The 19189-nt window shown below is 38.8% G+C and overlaps 1 protein-coding gene and 1 non-coding gene across 2 annotated transcripts in view; one reads left to right on the forward strand and one right to left on the reverse strand.

The window, feature by feature from the left end:
- DKK2 (dickkopf WNT signaling pathway inhibitor 2) overlaps positions 1-19189 on the reverse strand; it is a 96447-nt gene that overhangs the window by 37097 nt on the left and 40161 nt on the right. The window lies entirely within an intron of this gene.
- On the forward strand, positions 11189-11303 carry LOC113255827 (U5 spliceosomal RNA). The gene has a single exon (XR_003316450.1). It is a non-coding gene; the product is annotated as a U5 spliceosomal RNA (small nuclear RNA).

The following is a 19189-nucleotide window of genomic DNA, read 5'->3' on the forward strand; positions in this document are numbered from 1 at the left end:
CTACCAGGCTTTCCAGCCATAGGTTTCTGGTTAATAATGGATTACAAGTAGAAGAAAGGTCACAGTAAGGAACTGTCCTCAAAGAACTATTTTCATTATTAGAGTCTGTTTGCGTAGTACAGAGTGCACAATTTTTAATTTTTTTTAATTTTAAAGGCGGACTGCTTTTTTTTTTTTTTAAGCATTACAAGCACTGATTGGGACAAAAATTGATGACAGTTAAGTGTCTTGGGGGATCTACTCATTTATACATTCATTCACTCACCCATTCAACTAATAAATATTGAGCACTTATCCTAAATCAGGCACCGTGGGAGGCGCTGGCTTCGCAAGGGTGGAAGGATACAATGTTTTCCTACGGCGCTTGCTGTTTGGCGCGGTAGCGATGGATACACACGTTACACTTGGATAAGTGCTCCGAGTGAATGCGGCACAGCGCCGCAGAAGCACCTGGTCCAGGTGAAGCGTCACAGAAAGGGTTTCCAAGGAAGTGCTATTCGAGCTGAGAGCTCCAGGATGCCTCGCCGTTGACTAGTCAAAGGGAGAGCCACTCTGAGGAAAGTTCCAGAACTGGAAATGGTTTGTGTAAAGTCCTTGTGGCCCGAGACAGCATGGCACAAAGAAGGATGAAGTGTCCCAAGGGATGAGAGCAAGATGGTGTACCAGTGAGCTGAGACTTACTCACACATTGGTTTGTGGAAGAAACAGGAAGTCACAGAATTTTGAGGAGAATGATGACACGATCCTAGGGCACACATCTGTCTTCCCTGCTGGGGGTTTTGTTAAATACCAGAAACACAGTGCCTGACACTTAATAGAGTTGACAAATAAAAGAAAGAAGGAGGGGATTGAAAGGGAAACAACAGAGAGTGAGACAGAGTAAGTGGTAGAGATTTGGAGATATCTAGGTTAAACAGAGTCCCCACCCACTGTTGTAGCTCAACTTTTTCCAGAGCTTGTCTCATTTTGGTTGCTATCATTATTTTTATAGGTGGTGTTAATAAGGCCAGGATACTTAAGTAACTTGCTTAAGGTGATACAACCAGTTCTCATGTCAGCCCTCTCTCCAGCATCTTAGTGTGTGTGTGTGTGTGTGTGTGTGTGTGTGTGTGTACGTGTGCCCATACACATATATTGTTTTCTATCTCTCCACCCTGACAGGTTTTGATTGTGATTAAGATTAAAGTAAGGTCTAAATACTGGGACCATGTTTTATATTCTTTAAATTATTGCAAATACATTTACTTTTAATTTAAGTTGGTGTGAAACACAGTGTGCCCAACAGATAGCAGAAATGCATAATGCATAAAATGGACTGCATAATGAGGTAATTGATTTTTCATTTTCCATATGGCTTTCTGGGTAGTTTGGCTTTGCATGTGTTGGCAGGTTTCCTGAGCTGTTGTCACACTTGGGATTTACAGAAAATTGAAGACCTGGCTCTAGTTGTAGTTCTCTCAGGTTAAGAAGAAAGGAGTTAATATTATTGACTCCCCCGCTGAAGAGAAGATAAAAAGACACTCCCTCAAGATATATGGTCATATTCTTCCTCCCTTTCCCACGTTGCCAATTTGGATTTCACAGAAGCGTAACTTGGTCAACTTAAAGACACTCCCAGAGTAAAACAAAACTACTCAAGAAGAAATTTTAGCATTTGACCTAAAACAAATCCCAGTTCCTTTCTGGAATTAAGTTGAGTGCTAGGTTGCTGGAGAAAAAGGCTATGCATTTTCTTTTTTAAGGAGTCAATTACCCCAAAGAAGCAGTTTCATGATCATTGCTTGGAATTGAGTCCTGGATTCCCTCACTCTGCCTCTGCTAAAACTTTTGCCTTCAGTCTGGGATCTCTGTCCTCTCTCTTGTCCCACATAGCCCAGGTCATCCTACTCCCACTTCTCCTTCTTCAGGACTATTTTCCTGGGCTTCTCATTCTCAGGACCTATTCTATCAGTAGTGCTGACACCCCCTTTTCCTTGCCTCTCCCCTCCCATGCTTCCTAGTGCTCCCCCCAGGAAATTCAGCCCCATGCTGACTCCAGAATTTAAAAAGTTTTACTCTGAAAATTAATTACATAACTTGTATCAAGTATAGTGTTTAAGTGTGTGTGTCGGGGTGGGGGTTGGGAGAGAGCTTAAAAAAAAAAGAACAAGAAATATGTTTCCCCTGTGATATATGTTCACCCTCTCTGGTGTTTTCTGGTCCTTCACGATACCACTTTCGAAAGCTTTTGACCTTTACTTTGAATGCTTGCTTCAGGTGTGAGAAATATTCTACCTCTTTCCTCCGGAGGGTAGGGAGGAAAAAACAACTTGGAATGATTCACGGTGCCGATGGAAAGGAACTGACAAAGAAAGACACAGAGTCCTCAAGAGCACAGAAACATCTCCAGAGTTCAACTTGGTCAAAAACCTCCCCCACCCTCATTCCAACCTCCCTGTCAGCTCCACTGGGGCGGGGGGGGGGACCAGACTCCAGGGACAGAAGCCCTGGGGAACTTTCTGTGTCTACTACAGAGCTGGCTGTAGAACACAGGAGGGGGATGCTCATCATCCAGTTTCAGAGATATTATGAGTTGGACAGAACTTTATAAAAGCTCCAGCCACTGTGATAATTTTCCTCAGAACACGTATCTTTGAGTTTGGGTCAAACATTAATGTGCTCTACCCAGGTGGCTCAGATTTGAATCCCAGTTCTACCACTTTTCAGATGCGTGACCTGTAACAGTTATTTTAGCCTCACTTTTCACATTTATAAAATAGGGACATTATTGCTGCCTACTTCACATGGTTATCGTGAGAATTCAATGAATCAATTAATGTAAAGAAATGAGAACATTTTCTGGCACTTTATGGAACTGCTAAGTTAAGAACGTAAATAAACAGAGATTTTGGAAGCCTTCCGACTGTGTATGTAACTGCAGGCATGCAACTGGAGGCCATTTAGAAATGAGCAACGGTTATCTATCTTTGCCATTATCGTTCTGAAGATTCCGTGAGATGATGTATGTGAAGATCTCAGCAAAACAACTCAACAGTTGCTATTATTATTATTATTATTATATTACCATCGTCATCAATATCATCAGCATGTATTACTTTTGTTATTACTGGTTTGTTAACTGCTATATGTGCACAGGGCCCAGTGTACCCATCGAATGTTGGGATTGTGGCAAAGCTGGGATTGCTGATCATTGGAAAAGCCTTTAATCAGGAGAGTGCGGTTCCAAAATTGCAAGTCAACTCCTAAGAGCTTTATAACTAGTTTGTATCTAAAGGGAGGAAACATGGCCGCAATTTACACCCGACAGCTTTTCTTAGGAAATCTTGCTGCCAAACGCAACTGACCACTTCTTTGAGAAGGCCTAAAAAAGTCAAGTTTTTAAAATGTTAACACAACTATTTAGAAGCAGAAAGAAAAAGGAATCAGATAGCTGTTGTTGTTATGCTCCAACCTTTTAGAAGACCAAATTAGGTTTTATTTTGTTTTGCTTTACAGAAGTAAACATTTGTTTGGGTGGCCATCTTAGAACCTTCTCTAGCACTGACTTTTGTCACAGTGTGCAAACATTTTCTTGCTTTGTGTCTCCTCTGAGTAAACATATTGAGAATGTGATTGTCCATATGTGCCCTGTCATGTGCATTGCATTGCGGGGTTTGCTTTGTCTGAGATATGCAAGATCCCGAGTCAGGATAAACCCCGCCACTAACTTGCTAAGTGACGTTGAGCTATTCCCTCTGGATATCCAATGTCTTTGTGTCACAGATTTTTCTCCTCCTAAAAGAAAACTATGTTACGTTATTCCTCGTGCTTTCTATATTATTAAAGCAATAGTAACTGCATGATTCAACTTATTTCAAAAATGATTATTAAAGAACTTACGTGTATACTCTGTTTAATGCTGGAGGAGGAAAAGACCAGAAGATTAATGGCACACTGATGACACAGAGCAGAGAAACTCCTGCCCCCAAGATCACCAAAACCAAAGACGTGCACACAACTACCTATAATGTAGGCCAGACCACATAAATGTGAAACGATGCTTTAAAGTCTTCTGAAAAATAATGCCTTAACTAAATAAAATCACCCTAAATCCGGAGTATGAATGATGCTGTTATTACTTATTTCTACTGTCTTCCGTCTATTTTATAGTGCTCTTTGATCCATTCTTTGCATTATTCTCGTCTGAAAGTAATATTCTTGATATGTTTAATAAGGAGACCCCTCCTTTGTTCCTGGACGCCCCGCTCCAGATCATCAAAAGCCATTGAAGACTTAATCCCTTCAGCTTGGCACTGCATCAGTCTGCAAGTCGTTTACATGCAAAGGCCTTTGGAGTAAATACTCATTAGAGGTTCTGTTGGCTCATTTGGTCACCCACATTTTGCAGTGGGTGGCCCAGTTGGTATCCTCATTATTTTATTTTCCGCCCTTGAAAAAAACCCAGCTGTAGCAACCTGAGACTGCTTTCTTTGGGACTCTAAATCCATTGTAATGGAGCGTCCGTTCATTTGTGACGCGAGTTAATAGGTACAAAGAAGTAAATGCCTCGGGCTAGTAATGCTAGAATGATTTTTTTTGCTAATATACCTTTTTCAGGGCAACCTCCTGAAATGCAATCTGATCACTTCAAGGATAATTCACTAGTAATTTCTCACACCTGAGAATTCAAAGAATCGTGTCATCTCCTTTCCTCCCTCTCTTTCTTTCCCCTCTCCTTTCTACCCCCATCTTTACATCAATGAACAAACCCGCTCACGGAAGCAAAATCTGTCAAAGTTATTTACACTTTACAGGGCAAAAGTCTTGCTTTTTCACTTATTACCTAAATAGATCTTTTCTACCTAGAGCTTCCTGATTAGTACTTGGATCAGAGAAGCAGAGTTTCTATAATGCCATCCTTCTGGATTTAGCCATGAAGGTTTTCAAGAGAAAACAAAAATCAGCTAATGTTTCTTGACTGCCTATGAAGTGCAAAGCAGATTGCTGTGAAAATACAAGTAGGGTAAACATGTCTTCTTCTCATGGAGCTTTCTTGTTATAAAGCCAATATAGGTAAGATGGTACTTTTTTCCTCATGATTATTATGAGTGTCTGCAAAATGTTTATAATAATATCTACCGGATGGGGTATTTATCAATGCATGTATTCAAATCTTAACATATATAAAGCTCTGGGGCACCTGGGTGGCTCGGTTGGCTAAGTGTCCAACTCTCGGTTTCTGCTCAGGTTATGATCTCTTGGGTCATGAGATGGGGCCCCCATTGGGCTCCACGCTCAGCAAGGAGTCTGCTTGAAGATTGTCTCCCTCTGTCCCTCCCCCCACTCGTGCTCTCTCTTGTTCCCTCTCTCCCTCAAATAAATAAATAAACCTTTTAAAATAACGTATATAAAGTTCTCAGAACAATTGCTGGCTTTTTTTATAGGTACCAATATAAGAGAAGCTATAGCATTCTTCTCAATAAATTAGCACCAATTTTCAATAAGAAAACATTTACAGTTTTTAATTTTAGAATTTATAAAAATAAGATTCTTTGGTTAATTTCCCTGTGGATGATAGGAAATGTAGTGGAGATACAGTATTGAAGCACGAGGGAGTACGACCATCCAATAGATGTTGGGCATTATATTATATATCTGCACCCATTACCTCACTTACTACTCAAAATGCCCATGCAAGGTACATACTGTTTTGTCTGAGGTGCAAACAAAACTAAAACATGGGCCAGCAAAAATTAAATAAAGAGCCAGGATCTGATGGCAAGTTCATCTGGCTCAAAAAGTCACATTTTTCTCATTCCTTGAGTTCTGATCAGACTACTTAATCTCATTTTCTTCAGAGACAGGAGGACTGTAGGAAGCATCCTGTCATCTTGTGCAAAGTCATACAGTATCTTGGATTGTAACTGCTCCTAAGATTTAACAACTGTAGGAAAAAACAGCTAGCAAGGTATCCCCCTGTGTACCATAAATAGGCCTCTCCAAGGTAAATTACATACTTGTGACTTATCCTAGGAGCCCCACGTCGCTGTTGGACAGTGTTGCTGACCAAAACCATAAGGGCTTGCGCGTGTTTAGGGTCTGCTCTGCTAAGTGTGTAACACACTCAGCGAATGCTGTGCTATTCTCAGCCTTACTACCAACTTACACTCACCGCACTTGTGCACAGATGCACTTCTGTCCTTTCTCATCCATCACAGTATCCAGACGTTTGTTTATTTGTTAAACCTTGACACTTAACCACATAAGGCTTGTATAAATGGTCAAATAGACTCATAAGGGGGAAATTCGTAAAACTGGTCACTTTAGTTTATTATAAGTCTTAAATTATTCATCCACAGACCTACACATAAAAGGTCATTTTGCTGTCTATATCATGGTTTCTGGTACACCAGTCTATATTACAGAAAGATCCTCCCATCTAGAATGCGATAAGAACTCTGAAATGGTTTTAATTACAATCGCTGTACAGCTATACGTGTTTGTTTTGTTTCAATGTGATTTGAAACTCAGCACATTCTGAGGCACTAGTACTATTAATTTCCACGGAGACTATATGGTTGTATATCTATAATATCTATGCGTCTGCATATTTACATATATAGGATATTTACTGAAAGATATATTTGTATGTACGTATATATACATGCACGCAAGCATATACCGGTCGACATGTTATCAAAAATTAAGTTTGAATGTTTAGGCTTGAAACTTTGAAACTTAAACTTTTTAATTCTTCTGCATGTGATATGCTATTGTATCATGTATAGTGTCTGCTTACACACAAGTCAAGTCAATGGAAGACATGTAATTTGACTTTTATTCAGGCTGACACTATATATCATATCAGAAGTATAACAAGTAATAATTTTGGACACAAGTAATATGTTTTCTAGTCTAGATGCTTTACTATGATTAAATAAGATAATTACATGCTAAATTCCTTGTAAATAAGTTCATAGGACATTCATTTATTCTTCAACAAACTTATTAAACAGATTCTACGTGTAAAGGCAAATAAATGTACTATGTTACTGTCACTATTTTCAGTAATGCTACTAAAAATAACTAGGTGCTCTCTACCAGGCAGTGCAGAGGCCCTTGGAAAATGCAAAGATACCTGAGAGGTAGTCCAAGCCACCATAAAGTTTATTATCTAATAATATTAAGTTAGCACTCTACCAATTTTCTTAAAAACAACAACAACAACAACAACAACAACAACAACAACAACACGCCTACATGGTTTCATTTAATCCTTATGACAACAATAGGAAATAAATGTTATTAATATCTCCCCCCCCCCCAAAGATGATAAGTGACATGAGCAAAGATTCAACACGGGTCAGGACTCCAACTCTTAAATGTGTTGCTATTATCAGAAGGTCAGCCTATATGGGAAACATAGATGGAATCAGAGTAAAGCAAGATTGTGCCCTACGGATTCATGAAGGAGAGGTCTGAATTTTTTTAAAAGTGAACTGAAGCAACAATAAAATTACTGCAATTTCCTGTTGACACGTTATGCAAACAAGTATCTTTAGCCTTTAATTGGGAAAATATTTTTCTTATAAGCCACTACATTGCATCCATTATTTAGTCTAAAATCTTAAAAAGCAATTACACAAATGGAAACACTCTTCCGTCCTATTTAAAGCCTAAATCTGAATTTTTTTGAAGCTGGTATGAGTATAGGGTCCAGGTACAAATAGGCATCTTCCCACAGCATTCAACATGTGTTACTGCACATTTATTCCCTTTGTAGTTGAATCTCCTACTTTTATACCACAATGTCAAAACTGGTACGTCATCCCTGACACAGAGGAGCTGTTTTTCTCTGGACACTGAACCCTGTTAGGGCAATTATCCCCACTGTCCTTGGCCTCCTTCATGGTCTTGAACTTTCTGAAATCCTCCCTCCACTTTAAAGTTTGAGGCAAAACCCATCTTTGTTGTTCAGTGATGCTTTTCTACACTCACTCCCAATGGAAAGGACTTTTCCCTCCTCACTGAACTATTTTTGTTTTTAACCTTTATTGTCCATTCTCTTTATATGACACTTGTTTAATATATTTTTGTGTTTTTGGTTTATTCTTATCTCTTCAGGTAAATTATAAATTCTTAGAGATGAAAACTTATGCAATTTTTTTTTTCTAAGGTTATATCAGCAACTAGGACAATTTTGGTATACTCAATAAATACTGGTCAAATCAATAAAAGATCATCAATAAATTCAACACAAACGTCATTCTAATGACACATTTTGTTAATTCTAATATTACATTCTACACAATGAATATTCAAAGATTTGGAATATTCCCATGTGTAACTGATAAAATCTTGTGAAATGGCATTTATTCTGATCTGTAATTATTTTATTTATGTACTTATTATCTCCCTCCTTCACTAGAATAAGACCCCCATGAAAGCAAAGACCTGTCTACTTTGTTCGGGGGTGGGGGGGGGGCGGAAGGACAGAGGAAGGTACAGGATCTGTTTGCATAAGTTACTGTTATCACCACTTTCGTTGACTGGAAAGTCTCCTGTGTCTGATTTCCTAGTTTCTCAGCCTCGTAATACAGCAGAACAGGAATCAACCCAGAGGAAGTGGTGCTGCTGACACTGGGTACATAGTATAACAAAGAAAGGACCAAAATATTCTACCTGTTTCCATCTCTCTTTTGCTCATTAATTAACATGACAACTATGAAAGTGCATAACTGGACCAGTAAAATGCTGATGCAGGTGTTTCGTAAATATAGAAGAAAATGTAAATTTGTGTCTTCTGTGTATATGTTGAGTATCAAACTTCAAAGCATCAAAGGTGCTGAAACCTTAGTTTACACATAGAAAAACCAGCCACGGTGAGTTCTGTAGCTTATGGAAAGCAGTAGCCAAAAAGAAAGAGAAAACGGAAGGGAGGGAGGGAGGAAGGAAAGAGGATCATTTTAGGGTAATTTTAAAAGCTCAGTAGAGAAGTGATAGTGTTTTCAATAAGTGGTACAAGAGCAATTGGATATACATGAAGAAAAAAATTATAATTTTGACCAAAATCTCACACCTTATACAAAAATTAACTCAAAATGAATCACAGATTTAAATGTAACTATAAAACTATACAACTTCTAAGGAATAAAAAAAGGCAGGAGAAATCTTTGAGATCTAGGACTAGGCAGAGTTCTTAAACTTGACACCAAAATATAATCCACAGAAAGAAAAAAAACAATCAATGGACTTCATAAACATTTTTAAAATTTTGTTCTACGAAATTCAAACAGGTGACAGAGTAGGAGAAAATATGCAAATTCCATCTGTGACAAAGGTCTAGTACAGAAAGTATATGAAGAACTCTCAAAACCCACCAGTAAAAAGACTAACAGTTCAATTAGAAAGTGGGCAAAAGACATGAACAGGCATTTCACTTAAGAAGACATACAGATGGCAAAATGCATCTGAAAAGCTGTTCAACATCATTAGTTCTTAGGAAAACGCAAATTACCACCACAGTGAGCTATCAGTACGTACTTATCAGAATGACTAAAATTTAAAAAAAAGTAGTGACAACACCAGATGTTTGTGAGGACGGAGAGAAACTGGATCACTCATACATTGGTGATGGGAATGAAAACGGCACAGTAGTTGGGAAAACAGTTTAGCATTTTCTTTAAAAATTAAAAATGCGACAATCATATGACCTAGCAATTATACTCCTGGGCTTCTATTCCAGAGAAATGAAGACTTCTGTTCATTCACAAACCTGTGCACCAGTGTTTATATATTCCTTTTTCATTATTGTGGTAAAATACACATAACATAAATTTTACCATTTTAATCGTATTTAAGTGTGCAATTCGATGACATGTAAGTATATTCACAATACTGTGCAACCATTACCACTACCCATTTTCAGAACTTTTTCATCATCCCAAATGGAAACTCCATACCCATTAGGTAATTACTTCCATTTCCCTCTCCCCTTCAGCTCCTGGTAACCTCTACTTTCCTTTCTCTATGAATATTTCATGCATATTTTAGGTACTTCATATAAGTGGAATCGTACAATAGGTGTCCTATTGTGTCTGGCTCATTTCACATAGCACAATGTGCTCAAGGTTCATCCATGGTGCAGCAAGTATCAGAATTTCAGTCCTTTTTAAGGCAGAATAATATTTCATGCTATGTATATACAACATTTTGTTTACCCATTAATATGTCGGTGCACATTTTGGTTGTTTCTACCTTTTGTGTATTGTAAATAACACCGCTATAAACATTGGTATGTAAGTATCTAAAACAGCTTTATTCTTAATGGACAAAAATGGGAAACAAACCTGCCTTTTGACAGGTCAGTGCTTAAACAAATTGGTATTCCATACAATGAAATATCACTCAGCAATAAAAAAGAAAAAAACTATTGATACACACAACCACCTGTTATGAAGTTCTAAAGAATTATGTTGAGTAAGAAAAGCCAACCCCCAAATATTATATAGTGTATGAATTCATTTATGGAACATTCTCAAAGTGACAAAATTAGGGTGGGAGAGAAATATACGTGACTATAAAAGGCAACATGATAGATAACTGCAAAATGGAAACGTTCTGTATCTTGACAAATGTCAAAACCTGGTTGTGGTACTGTACTATGCTCTTGCAAGATGTTACCACTGGGGGAACCTTGGCAAAAGTTACCCCAGATCTCTCTCTCTGTCACTACAACTGCATGTGAATCTACAACTATCGCGAAACAAAGCGTTTAACTAAAAGAAAAGAAGAGAGAAGGGGAGGGAGGGAGGAAGGGAGGGAGTGTGGAAAGGAGGTTGGGAGGAAGGAAAAAAAAAACCCTCAGATATACAAATATACATACAAATTCAACCTGAGTCTCTGATGGAGCACAGCTTAGATCCGTCAGCCAAGTCTCCCCCACATCGCCCCCAGTGGCGACTCAGAGGCACTGTGTGAATTTTAAGATCTTTCCAGAATGGACACGGTGATGACTCAGATTTCAGTTTAATACCCACAGTGAACTGCACACAGTACAATTATAAAATGACACTATTTTAAATTTTTCATCTATATTTATCACAGAATTCCCTGAAACGTTCTTGCAGGCACTGCATCATGACACCAAACACCTACCTCAGTGTAGAGGAGTTTCTCTTACTGGGGGTGGGTTATAAAAGCAGAGGCCATACTCTGTTCCTCTTCATATTGTATACATATTTTGTCTTTTACTGAAGATTTATGATGAGGGAAATAACTTCGAGTCTTATGTTAATTGTCTGAGGCCTTGCTTAGACAGTGCTAATTGTTTAGTTTTAATGAAAGACATTGTTGTGAAGTGAAAGCAGAAGTTTAAAAAAAAAAAAAATAAGGGGTGATTCCTTTTAAGTTCCTGGTGTTGTCATGCAGTCCCTAAGCAATTTTAGGCCAAATGATTCTTTCTTAATGTTCTTTAAAAAGTTACAAATTTCAATGCACACTTGCAATCTTAGTATGGCAAAGCAGTGTACCACAGAATATATTCCTCTGTAAACTATGTCAGGAAATTAAGTGTTCTAGATTTTCTGTTCGCACATAACTGGAAAGACGCATTCACACGCACACACACGCACACACCGTCAGTGATCCTATGTCAGAAGAGTCTACAGTCTCTCTAATTTGAAGCAGCTGGTGTATTCTAAATATGGAGTCCAAGCTTCTAGGATCATCAGTACCATCATTAAGAATCAGTATCATTGATTTAAATGTTCTTTATTATTCTCTCTGTTTGGGAATTTATATCACATAGCTGCTAGCTCTTTCCCTATTGTTCCCAGACTGTCATGCACAAATGTCAACAAGAATGTATTTCATTCATACTCTACAATTAAATCCTTGATCCCACAATTAGCCATAATCATGACCACATACGACTATGATTTACCATAACTAAAATAGATGCCGTGGGATTTATTGTTGGCTTGTGTTTGAAATGGCAAAGGCAGATTTTTGAATTAAATAATTGCATGCTAACTATTTGGGACATAATTACTACTTATTTTGTTTTCCATGTATCTCCATCTAGTTAGATAGCAAATTGTTACAATGTCCAGTTAGTAAAACTTAAGGGACTGCTGTGTGTGTATAAAATAACGCTCTTTGAGAGCATGACTATTCTTAACAGAGAATAATATACTGGATTAAGAACTCTTTCTTAATGACAATTTTTAAAATCATCTTTATTGACAACTTATATGTACTGTCACTGTGTGTACCAATGCCAGTGATCTCATTTGAATGGTGTAATGATTCTATCAAGAGTGTGTAAAACATTTCATTTCTTTTTATTGTTCAATACCCATGTCCCTTTCCTTGGTAACAGCACCCTGATATTATATTTAAGAACTCAGTCTCTCAGAGCACCTGGGTGGCTCAGTTGGTTAAGTGGTTGCCTTTGGTTCAGGTCATGATCCCAGGGTCCTGGGATTGAGCGCTCAGCAGGGTGTCTGCACCTCCCTCTGCCCCTCCCCCTCCCTGTGCTCTCACTCTGCCTCGCTCAAATAAATAAAGTCTTAAAAAAAAAAAAAAAAAAAGAACTCTGTCTCTCTTGCTTATTGCACCCTACCTTCTCCTGCCCTCCTTTGGCCAAGGGAAGGAATGCAGGACCCCAACCAGGCCATGCAGACTCTTCCTGGGAATTTGCATCTTGAGTAGAAAGGCCAAAGGACGAAATTTGATTAGAGCTTTCTCATTCTGGTCAAGGTACCCTAATAACACCCCACCAAGCCTTGTTTTCTAGAACCCTGGCACTCCATCAGTGCATACTCTTCTGAGGCCAAATTCATTCTTTCCTTGGATTCTTTCAGCTACTTCATATCCTTACAAAAAATTCCCTTCTAAAAAATATTTCGCATAAATTACTTAAGAGTTGGTTTCTGTTGCTTACATCTGAATAACTCTAACTGATATGACGTTACCCTCTTTTTGCAGACAAGGAAATTGAGGTGTCAAGAGACGAAGGAGCTAGTTTACAATCCTGCAACATTTAGGTAACACAGCTGAATTCCCATCTGCCCGATTTCAAGATCGGCCGTTAATCCCAGGTAACATTGCCTCTGTTTTCATCTTCAGAAGAGTTTAGATGAGAGGATATCTGGGTGGTCACACAGTCATATTAGATCAGACCAAAGAATAAAATGGATATAAGAGGAAGCATCCCTTGCTTTTGTTACATTTAATCAGATAGTATTTATTATGCATCCAAAGGATTCCTTGCACTAAGTAAGGAGTACAAAACCATGACCACTTTTGCAGTGATCCTGCAGGTTCCTGTCAGTCCCTTTTTGCTGCTTAATGTCACACAGCTGTGCACAATTCCAGACTTAATGTGGGTTCAAGTACAGTCCCTACCTGCATTAAAAAATATATTTTTATTTCACACCCATTTAGTAAGAGAGGATATGTGAAGTCCAATGCAACAACTGCTAACATGTGTGTAAACATCACTTAAAAACTCCCAAGAAGTTGTAAATTGGAGTCAATGCAGGGGCATCAAGTTATGAATGGACTGGAAATAAGAATGGGAGGCAGCACTGTGACATCTTCAACCTCAAGTCGAGGACCTTCATCTCTTTTGTGACTTGGGTACAGTTTCCATCTCTGAGCCTCTGTTTCATCCTTTCCTAGTGTCACTAAAGGGAAGCAAGACTATCTAAGTGTCCACATAGGACTCTGATTAAGGATCAAGAGCAAGAGGGGGTGAGACAACAGCTGGGGTTGGGGCTGGACTCAGCAGAATGCAGCCCACCCAAATTGGTCTGATTTACTCCATCAAACCTCTGGCTCTCCTTTCCTGCAAGTGACCTGACAAGCCAACCCTAGAAGCAATTTTTCATGGAAGTATTGTGAGCTATGGTCTTTTCTAGGGTTGTTCAAAAATGATTACCCTTGGGGCCAAGGAAGAAGTGGAATGTGGTGTGAGAGTTTAGGGAGGGAGGAAACGGAGGCAAATGACCATCTACATTGCAGGGAAAGCTTAAAAATCAGTATCTAGTAAAATCAACTCCCCTCTAAATTTTTTTTAAGATGCCTTAGAGTAAGGAATATTTCTTGCTCGATGTGTTACAATAATCCTGGGCTATAAAGTCAAGCAAATCTGGGCTTCATTTTGGCCTCCATGCTTACCAGCTGTGACCTTGAGCAAGTAACTTCTCCATGCCTTAATTTCCTTGTCTGTAAAATGAGGGCGTCTCAAAAATTCCTATCTCTCAGGATTATTTAGAGAGTTGAATTAGAGAGTCTATCCAAAAATTATTTGTCATATGATAGCTACTTAACAATATTAATACTACGTTCCAGTTGGGAAATATTTTTGAGGATTATTCCACTAGACCACATTGTAAAAATTGTCTAGGAAACATCAGAAGCTAAGTGTCACTTAGCTAATAGTGCCCACTAGATACATTCCTCCAAAATAAACCTGTTTCTTTTCTCTTTAAAAAAGAGAGTGGTAAATTAGCTCATAAAGAAAAAAATGAATTGATCACAGATTTTTTTTGGTAGTGGTGGTGGTGGTATCAGTTGGCTTCCACCAGTCAGAAGCTAATGGTATGTTGAAGCTGTGTATTTGAAAAGGGTATAAAGGGGCTATTTACAGAAGTGTGGGCAAGGTTTAGAGTAGGAAAGTCTAATGGTGGGAGCCACTATTTAGAATTTTCTAGTAACCACATTAAAAAAGTGAACAGAAACAGGTAAAATTACTCCTAATAATATATTTAGTTTAACCCAACATAGCCAAAATATTATTTTAATAGGAAATAAATATAAGGAAGTCATGAGTTAAATGTGCTTCATTTTTTTCATATCAAGTCTTTGAAATCTGGTGTGAATTTTACATCGACAGCCCGTCTCAGTTCCAATAATATCTCAAGTAAAATGAAGTCCTACCAAAATGATAAAGTTCTATTTAATGGAAAAATGTTTTACACTATTTCTATTTCTAAAATTTTAATTAGTTAATTTTAACCAAATACAATTAAAAATTCAATTCATCCGTTATACTCTAATGATAGTCACATACCATCAAACGGTCAATAGCCACATGTAGCTAGTAGCTGCCATATTGGATGGCGCAGGTTTAGAAAAACAAAGGATATGGTGCAGTAGTCTGAGGTAAGCAAGGCAAGAAACCATCATCTCTTTTAAGCCTGAAGAGGAAGCAGTGGCTACAGAAACCTGAATAGAGCATCCCCTCCATCCACCTTCGGTTGAGGTACATAGCCAACTTAGATGGCTGGGAATCAGAGGAAATGAAAGGTATAAACAGCTGGACACACACTCTTCTAGTGGTATGCTGGTAACTTGATTTTCCAAAAGTGAAAATCCTGATTTATATATCCTGATTTATAACATGTGCTCCTTTCCATGGTATAAATTCTCCTATCATGGCTGATTACAATCATTATTGACATGATGCCACTGAAAGCAGAGTTGGGGGAAAATGTGCAAAATTGCCTCTTTCCAACATACCACTGAATCTCCTCCTACCATTCAGTCCCCTGCTAGTCTCTTCTGATGGCCAAGCTCAACTGGTAACCAGAGACAAGGGTGCCCAAGGATGCCCTTCTTGCAGGTCAACTTCCTTGGGCAATGAACTAATGAAGGCTGAAAAAGAAGTGGAAAATATACTCAATGCTTAAATAAAAAAGACTCATCTACATTTTTTTCTTTTTTCTTCTGCACATATAGAAAGAAAATGACCACAAGGAAGCTGAAAATCTATGGCACAGACTTTGAAGGCAGGATGCAAACTAGGAAAGGCATCACATGATTTCTCTTTTAGATCACTAAATTTTATCCTCTGTGAGTATAGAATTTATGCAAAGGAAAAATGCCCTTCCAATATAAACTCTTGGTGGATACCACTTGGGAAAAAAAATTAATGTAGCTTTATGGATTATCAGAGAGGAAAATTCCTTTGTGAAAAGAATTTCTGCAGACAATTATTGAAATGCTACTGCTTGGGTATGAAACTTATTTATATTAATAGTAAAATCATGCAGTATATTGACAAAATTGATGTGCCACATTCACTGAACTTCAGAGTCAATTATTTCAGCCTCTGTGTTCGGAATCATCCAGGTTGGTACACCTGCATTCTCCTACAGCTGCCTTCACCCTTATACCCAGAAACCTTTCAAGCCCTTCCTTTTAGTTCCCTTCCTCTGAAATAGGAATCCAGGTCTTCATCGTGGTGCATCGGTGTCTGTCCCAGATGCATGGTCCTCTGCCTTCTCTCTTTCTTTCCAGATAACCCCACCTAGCACCACCAGGGGATTCCTACTAACATGTCACTTTTTGTGTCATCCCCACTGCTCAAGAACCTAAAGGGCTCTCTTGTGACTACTGAAGCAATTCCAAATTCTTGGCCTGGCCTGCAAAGAATCCCATAACTTGATTTTAACCTACTTTTCTAAAGTTTCATGTGAGCCCTTCCATGCAGCCAGATCAAGTTATCGCAATTTCTAGAACACAGGCTCAATTTGCCACAGTGCTTCTGTTCCATACTGACTCCGTTTGGCCTGGCCTCTAACACACACACACACACACACACACACACACACACACACCAGGGTACTACTTTTCCTCATCTGTAGTTTTTCAAATCCCATCCATCACCGAAGTTTATCACTGAGGCTCTAACTGTTCAAAGTCTTCATAATCATTTGACCACTCTCCTCAGCTCCAAACCCTGAACTCCAGTGACAGTTCATGCCCTCACTCACTTTGCCACTTGGATTCTCTCTCCAGTTGTCTCCATGGAGCTTGCATCACTCCTTTTTGTTTCTATCCTAATACTACCCCCTAAAGTGATCCCATGGTGCCAGAGAGGCGACCAGATTTTGAATCTAAGTCACTTGCTGAACCTCCCCTCAGAGGTAAGCAGCAAGTCTGAAATGACCAACAACGAAATGAAATTAAATGCTCAACAATGAAAGACCAACAACTATTACCAGTAAATGTAACAACGTTCTCTCTGCTTGAACAAATTGATCCTATTATCGGTAGTTACATGTATGATGCCAGCCTGCCCTAAATACTGGAATCACCATATTACTAGATGAAAGATTTGATTTAGGAAGTAGCAGAAACACTAAAGGTTTGGGTTGGTTAAGAGCCCAGCTGTAGTGAAGTGTCAAACTTTTCCTAAATTTATTTCAGCATTGGTAAACAACGTTTTGATTGACATGTCAAATGCAACTTTGGTCACCTGAGCCCAGTGTCTCTTCTGTGGTCTCTAGAATTGCTGGAGTAACATCCCTCCCCACCCGCTGCCTCTTCCCCACCTCCTGGCCATTAAACATTTGCCCAGGGGTTTGCTTCTGAATTCAGCTATTATGAAGATCTGGAACAGGGGTCTTCAATCTGTTCTCTATGAGATGCTAATAGGTGTTAGTGGAGATAGGAGCATATATTAGAATAAATTCTGGTTATGCTGGCTAAAACAAAGCTAAGTCTCTTTACTGCAGAACTTCTCAGAGACTTTACTAGGCTGATGTGACATGTGAATCATTAAAAAGAGAATATAGTAGGTCACACTTCACTCATATATTTGAATGGGGAAATATCTCCCCAACTACATCCTGTCCCCAGAACGTGAGAACTTACCTCATAGGGTTGTTGTGAAGAATGGAATGAGTTACTGCATGGAGAGCAATTAGAACCCTGCCTGGCGGAAGATGAAAACTCTTTGGGTTTATTGCTACCATTGCTGTCACAAACATGTCTAACTGAGACCTCACCAAGTGATCCTGTCCCTCTGAGAAAGAACCAGAATTGTATGCAGATTGAATGGGGGTCTTTCCAGGAGCTATGAAGATACAAATACTTCACAGAACCAGTACATACCTCTCCTTGGGATCCTTTGAATCTGAAACCAGTTCAAGTGCAAAGAAGGTTATTCTTTCCCATTCTTCCCAAAGCCTGGCTAACTGGGGTTCAATTAAATAGCATGGAGCAATGATTCAGAGCACAGCCTTTGGTGTCTCGTGTAAATCTTGGCTCTTTTATTGGTTACAATATACCCTCAGGCAAATTGTTTAAAGGAGCTGTGCCTATAAATCTGTAAAATTTGAAAAATAATATTCATCTCTCTAGCTTGTTGTCAGTAATTCAAGAAATTATGTATTTGAAGTACTTGGCCCATGCCTGATATATGGTAAAATGCTCAAGAAATGGAAGTTCCTAGGTATCACAGTAATAGACTCATTTCTTTAGTTTATTTAAACCATGAAATACTAGCTAACTTTACCCATGTAGTCACTGCCACGGTATCCACAAGGACCAATTTGCTTCACATCCAATAGCAATTTAGTAAATATGTCAGCCACTTGGACTGTGGACTAACTGGATTGCTGGATTAGGCCTCTGAGGCCGAAGGGGTAACTCCAGGCCCTTAGGTGCTGAATGGGGAAGCCATACAAGTTCTCAGGGACCACTGCTCTGGGCAGCCAGAACAGGCACCCTTGATTTCACAAGATCAAAAAGTAATCTCGGAAGCAACTCGGGTATTCCTTTCTTTTTTAAAACTTATCAATAATTTCTAATATCATACATAAAGGTTGAGTTCCTAGTTAAAATAAAAAGTATTCCCAAGTCCATTGCTTTGATTAGGAAGGTAGTGAATAATACTGAAGTTAGTCACAATCCAGTGGTCGGAAGCTGTGGGAAAAATAATTTTAATTTTAGATGTTTCACGCAACACTGCTAATGTTATCTATCCTGTTTGGGCAGGGAGAAAACTGGCAGGCATCGTGAGATGGGGAATTTATGTGAGTTAATGGAAATGTTGTGGCTGACCAACAAAGGAACTTCCCCAGCCAAAATCAAAACAAAGATATTAACTTGGAAGGGGGGAAAAAGCCTGCGGCATAATAATATCATGCATTGAAACCTTATCTAGTGGTTGAGGTAATTTGGTTTGAAGAACTTAAAGAGCATTTTGTGGTTTATGGAAACTGCCAGCAGACACTGTATTTAGCAGCCTCTCCACTATTAACTTCACATGCCTTCCTCTCTTCTCACCAAGTGGGGCCATTTAACTTTCTTTATCTCTGGGTTGTTCCCAACCCATCTAAGATCTCTTAAGGACAAAAGCCAAGCTTTCAGAGCTTGCAATGCAATGCCCGTGCGTTGCTATTCCCAAACACCA

The sequence above is a fragment of the Ursus arctos genome, unplaced genomic scaffold, assembly GCF_023065955.2.
Source record: "Ursus arctos isolate Adak ecotype North America unplaced genomic scaffold, UrsArc2.0 scaffold_11, whole genome shotgun sequence".
NCBI classification, from domain to species: Eukaryota; Metazoa; Chordata; class Mammalia; order Carnivora; family Ursidae; genus Ursus; species Ursus arctos.